This window comes from Mustela nivalis (genome assembly GCF_964662115.1).
Source record: "Mustela nivalis genome assembly, chromosome: 7".
NCBI classification, from domain to species: Eukaryota; Metazoa; Chordata; class Mammalia; order Carnivora; family Mustelidae; genus Mustela; species Mustela nivalis.
In genome coordinates this window covers 65,567,943-65,573,864 of record NC_139026.1, presented here as the reverse complement: position 1 = coordinate 65,573,864, position 5,922 = coordinate 65,567,943, and the positions used below count along the sequence as shown (strand labels likewise).

The 5,922-nt window shown below is 40.5% G+C and overlaps 1 pseudogene across 1 annotated transcript; it reads right to left on the bottom strand.

The window, feature by feature from the left end:
* Positions 1 to 630: 630 nt before the first annotated feature.
* LOC309869080 (elongation factor 1-alpha 1 pseudogene) lies at positions 631 to 2,180 on the bottom strand (annotated as a pseudogene). The gene has a single exon. The product of its transcript is annotated as an elongation factor 1-alpha 1 pseudogene (transcript).
* Between the last annotated feature and the right edge of the window lie 3,742 nt (positions 2,181 to 5,922).

Below are 5,922 nucleotides of genomic sequence, written 5' to 3'. Positions count from 1 at the left end.
TGTACCTATCCAGTTAAAGAATACTGATTTTAATCTCTGCCAGTGGGGGTTGTTGAAAGTTTCTGAGTGAGGAGTTACACGAGGACACCATTGTTTTAGGGAAACTCAGTTGAAGATATTGGGCAAAAAAAAGTCCCCCAAAGTATGTAGGGTGCTATAGGCTGTTATTAATTCCTTACATAATAATTTCTTTTAAGGTTGGGTACCTTTTTTCCAGGTCACTTGGGCTTTGGAGCTGTGTTAATACATAGCATCATGGGTGAGTCTAGGGCTCATTTGCTTTTTCCAGTTTCTTACTTTCTCTTTGTCTCTGCCTCTCTCCATCTCTAACACACTCATCTGATGATACCTACATACACACACACAGACACACGTATCCCATTTCCCTTTCTCCTTCCTATCTCCATCAAACAGACTTGCTTTTCCTTATTACTGTCCACACCCTCCATCTTTTTTTTTTTTCTCTTCTCATTAAACTTCTGTTTTAATGGATCTCAAAATTCTGTGACAGATTTTTGGTCAAGTTGTTTCCATTAAAAAGTACTGATTTTAAAAACTAATAACTTAAAACTGCCACATACACACACAAAAACAAATGGTCCACAAAACATTCTCCTTTCCTTCTGAGGGTTTTACGATGCATTGTTATCATTAACCAGTCTTTTACTATTAAACTTAAATGGCCAATTGACACAAACAGTTCTGAGACCGTTCTTCCACCGCTAATTAAGACTGGGGTGGCAGGTATTGGGGATAATATTCATTTAGCCTTCTGAGCTTTCTGGGCAGACTTGGTGACCTTGCCAGTTCCAGCTGCCCTCTTGTCCACTGCTTTGACGAAACCCACAGGAACCGTCTGTCTCATGTCATGAACAGCAAAACGGCCCAGAGAAGGATAGTCAGAGAAGCTCTCAACACACATAGGCTTGCCAGGAACCATATCAACAATGGCAGCGTCACCAGATTTCAGGAACTTGGAACCATCTTCCAGCTTTTTTCCAGAATGATGATCTATCTTCTCCTTCAGCTCAGCAAACTTGCAAGCAGTGTGAGCTGTGTGACAATCCAGCACAGGTGCATATACAGCACTAATTTGGCCTGGATGGTTCAGGATAATCAGCTGAGCTGTGAAACCAGCTGCTTCCATTGGTGGGTCATTTTTGCTGTCACCAGCCACATTGCCATGATGAACATCTTTGACAGATATGTTCTTGACATTGAAGCCCACATTGTCCCCAGGAAGAGCTTCACTCAAAGCTTCATGGTGCATTTCAACATACTTGACTTCAGTTGTAACATTGACTAGAGCAAAGGTGACCACCATGCCAGGTTTAAGAACACCAGTCTCCACTCAGCCCACAGGGACAGTACCAATACCACCAATTTTGTAGACGTCCTGGAGAGGCAGACGCAAGGGCTTGTCAATTGGACGAGTTAGTGGCAGAATGCAATCCAGAGCTTCAAGCAGTGTGGTTCCACTGGCATTCCCATCTTTACGGGTGACTTTCCATCCCTTGAACCAAGGCATGTTAGCACTTGGCTCCAGCATGTTGTCACCATTCCAACCAGAAATTGGCACAGATGCTACTGCGTCGGGGTTGTAGCCAGTTTTCTTAATGTAGGTGCTGACTTCCTTAACGATTTCCTCACATCTCTTCTGGCTGTAGGGTGGCTCAGTGGAATCCATTTTGTTAACACCAACAATTCGTTGTTTTACACCCAGTGTGTAAGCCAGAAGGGCATGCTCACGGGTCTGCCCATTCTTGGAGATACCTGCTTCAAATTCACCAACACCAGCAGCAACAATCAGGACAGTACAGTCAGCCTGAGATGTGACTGTAATCAGGTTTTTGATAAAGTCTCTGTGTCCTGGAGCATCAATGATGGTCACATAATATTTGCTGGTCTCAAATTTCCACAGGGAGATATCAATGGTGATACCACGTTCACGTTCAGCTTTCAGTTTATCCAAGACCCAGACATACTTGAAGGAGCCTTTTCCCAGATAGTTCTTTTGTCGATCCCACCACATTTGTAGATCAGATGACCAGTAGTGGTAGACTTGCCCGAATCTACATGTCCAATGATAACAATGTTGATATGAGTCTTTTCCTTCCCCATTCTGGTTTAGGTTGAGTGGTGGTTTTCACGACACCTGTGTTCTGGCGGCAAACCCGTTGCGAAAAAGGCACACCCTCCATCCTTGATTCCTTATTTCCCCAGTCAGTTCTTTTTCAAAAAAGATCAAAAGAAAATCCTGGAATTAATTTCCCTTTTTAAATATTTTATTTATTGAGAGCCTATTGTGTGCCAGATACTGTGGTTGCTTTTGGAGACACCAAGTTAAGACATGGTACCTATCTTTCAGTGTTAGTATAGTGCAGAAGATGAACAGTATAGTACAATGGGATAAGAACCCATTAACAAATATGACCAATAAGTATGAATCCATTACTGCATTGATCCAAAGAAGCCAAATCCTTTCTTGTTTTTTTTCTTCCAGGAAACTGGGACACAGTAATGTCCCGATTTGGTTAGTCAAATGTTTCTCCTCAGGACTTGGGATCTTGATTTAGTGAAGCAAAGAACCTAGGAAAGAAAGAATTCTTTTTAGGTAGAATTATTCTGGTGCTAAGAATATCAGCGGCAGCATAGACCAGTGCTGGTCCTGACTGCTGTACCATTATCTTTATTATCAGACTGGTCCTCTGGGGGTAATTCTAGCTGTGACTCTGGATGCTTTGGCGCTCTTTGTTCTTACTAGTTTACTGAGTTTGTTCTCAAGCCTCTTCAGCCATCCTGGGGGCAGCCTCTTATCTCTTCATACATTTTTATTTTTGGCAGAGCTCAGAAGTGCTTTCTGTGGCTTACAACCAAGCACTCCAGCTATTAGTACAAGGAGTGGCTACAAACTGTCAAGGAGATTAGTGCAGGGGAATTTGAATCTTGTTGGACTAAAAGCAGTGAAAAACCCAGCAAAATTTAAGGGATGGCAAACTGTAGCACATGAAATAGAACGAAGAAATAACTAAGTTATGGTTTATATTAATGGGTAATAAAGTGTGCATTAAAGGCCATAGACCAGGATGATGGGCATCAGAAATGCAATAGCCAAAAATAGCCACTTCTAGTGGCCCTGAATGGCTTCAAGAAAGAGAACATGAAGTTCAAGCTCCTAAATTACTAGCTTAGAAAAGAGAAAAAAATAAAACAAGATGAAATCAGAGAGGAATAAAAACCATAAGAGACTTCTAATCTCAGGAAACAAACAGGGGTTGCTGGAGTGGAGGGGTGTGGGAGGGACAGGGTAGCTGGGTGATGGACATTGGGGAAGGTATGTGCTATGGTGAGGGTTGTGAATTGTGTAAGACTAATGAATCACAGACCTGGACCCCTGAAGCAAATAATACATTATGTGTTAATAAAAAATGTTTTTTAAAAAAGAATACCCTTTAAGGTGATGATATGGTAATTAGCTTGATAGTGGTGAGTATTTCACAGTGTATACATATAACAAAACGTTGAGTTGTATACCTTAAATATGTAATTTTTATTTGTCAGTTATACCTCAAAAGAAAAAAAAAGCTGGGAAAAAAGAATACCTTTTATACCCACCCTCCCCCAAAGAGCCTCAGCCTGAAATTTAGGGAATTTCTTATGATTGTGCTAAAATAATTTATCTCCTTCAGCGATAGTACTGAGATTACTGTAGACTAAACAGATTTGATATGGGTTATGCTAAATTACAACATCAGTTGAATCTGCAACCTTACCAGATCTTTTATTTAATAATGAAGATGTACATTGAGAAAGAATGGGATCCAGAGAATGGAAAAGAAAGGTCATCCAACCTCAAGTAAGTTCCATTTGCTAGTTGTGGTAGGTAGAATAATACTCCCAGCCATGTCTTAATCCCAGAACCTACAAAAATGTTACTTTACATAGCAAAATGGATTTTGCAGATTGGCTAAGGACCTTGAGATGTGGAGATTATCCAGAGAGGCTCAGTCTAATCACATGAATCATTAAATGTGAAGAACCTTTCCCAGCTGTGGTCAGAGGGAGACAGGGCCATGGAAGAAGGACCAGAGAGTGATACAGCATTGCTTACTTTGAATGTGGAGGATGGGGACCACAAGCTAAGAAATGGGGGCAGCCTCAAGAAATTGGAAAAGACAAGAAAATGGAGTCTCTCCTAGAGTCACCAGAAGAGAATACAGACACCTTGATTTAAGCTCTGTGAAACTCATGTGGGACTTCTATTTTACAGAATTGTGAGATAATACATTTTGGTAATTTGTTACAGTGACAATAGAAAATATACCACCCAAAGAAGTTCCTTCTCCATTTATTGATAAGGTTGTTCCTTCTTAGATCACATAACTCTTTCCCCTAAGGGATTAACTTAAAAGGAGAAATCATTTATTCTTATGTCTGCCTCATCTACCACTTATTTTCTTTGGATCTATAAGCAAAGTTAATCCTAGTATAGCAAAATATAGGCTCACATTTGGGAGAAGAGTGTTACACACCAGTAAAGTAAGATTAAAAATTTTATATCAGCAAAAGTCTGGAGAATATGTGTGGGCATGAATCCTGAAGGGACTATACCGTGTAGAGATGAGTATAATTTTAAGTCAGCCTAATTTCTTAAGGTGGTGCAATTCCCAGGGAGTTCAAATTCAGTTGAGTAGCTTGAAATACTGGGTGATTATTGACTGCTCACTTGAGCTACTAAAACTCAGGCACAGTGATGTCCTATTTTGGATTAAATGTGGATGTCATAAATTTCTTGGTATAATATAGTGGAAGGAATTCTAAGGTTTAAGAAGATAAGAAAAGCTGTATTGGATTTATGAGATTCTCTCACATGAGAGCCCAGAAAATATTTCCTTCTCTAAGACCTTAGTAAATATATCATTTTATTTACTTTGAATTGTGCCTTAGTAAAATGTTTTCTATAGTCCAGGAGTGCTGGTGGAGAGTCTGTATTTATTTATTTATTTATTTATTTATTTTTAAAAGATTATTTATTTATTTATTTGACAGACAGAGATCACAAGTAGGTAGAGAGGCAGGCAGAGAGAGAGGAAGGGAAGCAGGCTCCCCACTGAGCAGAGAGCCCGATGCGGGACTCGATCCCAGGACCCTGAGATCATGACCTGAGCCGAAGGCAGAGGCTTTAACCCACTGAGCCACCCAGGCACCCAGAGAGTCTGTATTTAAAAGGAGCTCCTGGGTTTCCATGAAAATGGCAGGATCTCAGGATGGCAGAAGCCAAGTAAAGTTATTTACCTCAGGGACATGGTCACCAAAATGTTCCTCAGGATAACTAATGAGCATATGGTCCCCACATCTGAGATAGGTCATCAGTCCAGTAATATTCTGCTTTATTTGCATAATAGAAAAAACTAATGAATAAAGATCTGACCTGACCACCCTGGCAAAGATCACTCTACTTCTTCCAACCCCATGCCTGGGTAAATTTGTAGATGGAGAGCCCCTGAATAAAGAGGAGGCTAGTGGATATTATTGAAGGTGGATATTAAAAACAACAACAAAAATGATATACTCTGAATCTTCCTACTATCTCTCCTTAGAGGGCACTGTTCCCATTTACTAGGTAATTGCAAATCAGGGAAAGGATTATATCAAGGCTGTTCACAATTCCTGGACACTGGCTTTGGGCTAACACCAACATGTGACTTATAACATCACTGTAGGCTACCAGCCAGAGTGGAATCTTATAAGCATCAGACGAAAATGGAGCTGGACCTGAAAATGCTCAATGTTAGGTCTAGCTGGACCCTGAATCACCCCCAGGTTGCCTTCTCAGATCATGAATAAATAACCAAAGCAAATACTCTTAACATCAGGCAGAGGTCTCAGATGGGCTATTTTGATAGGAAAGATCAGACAAAT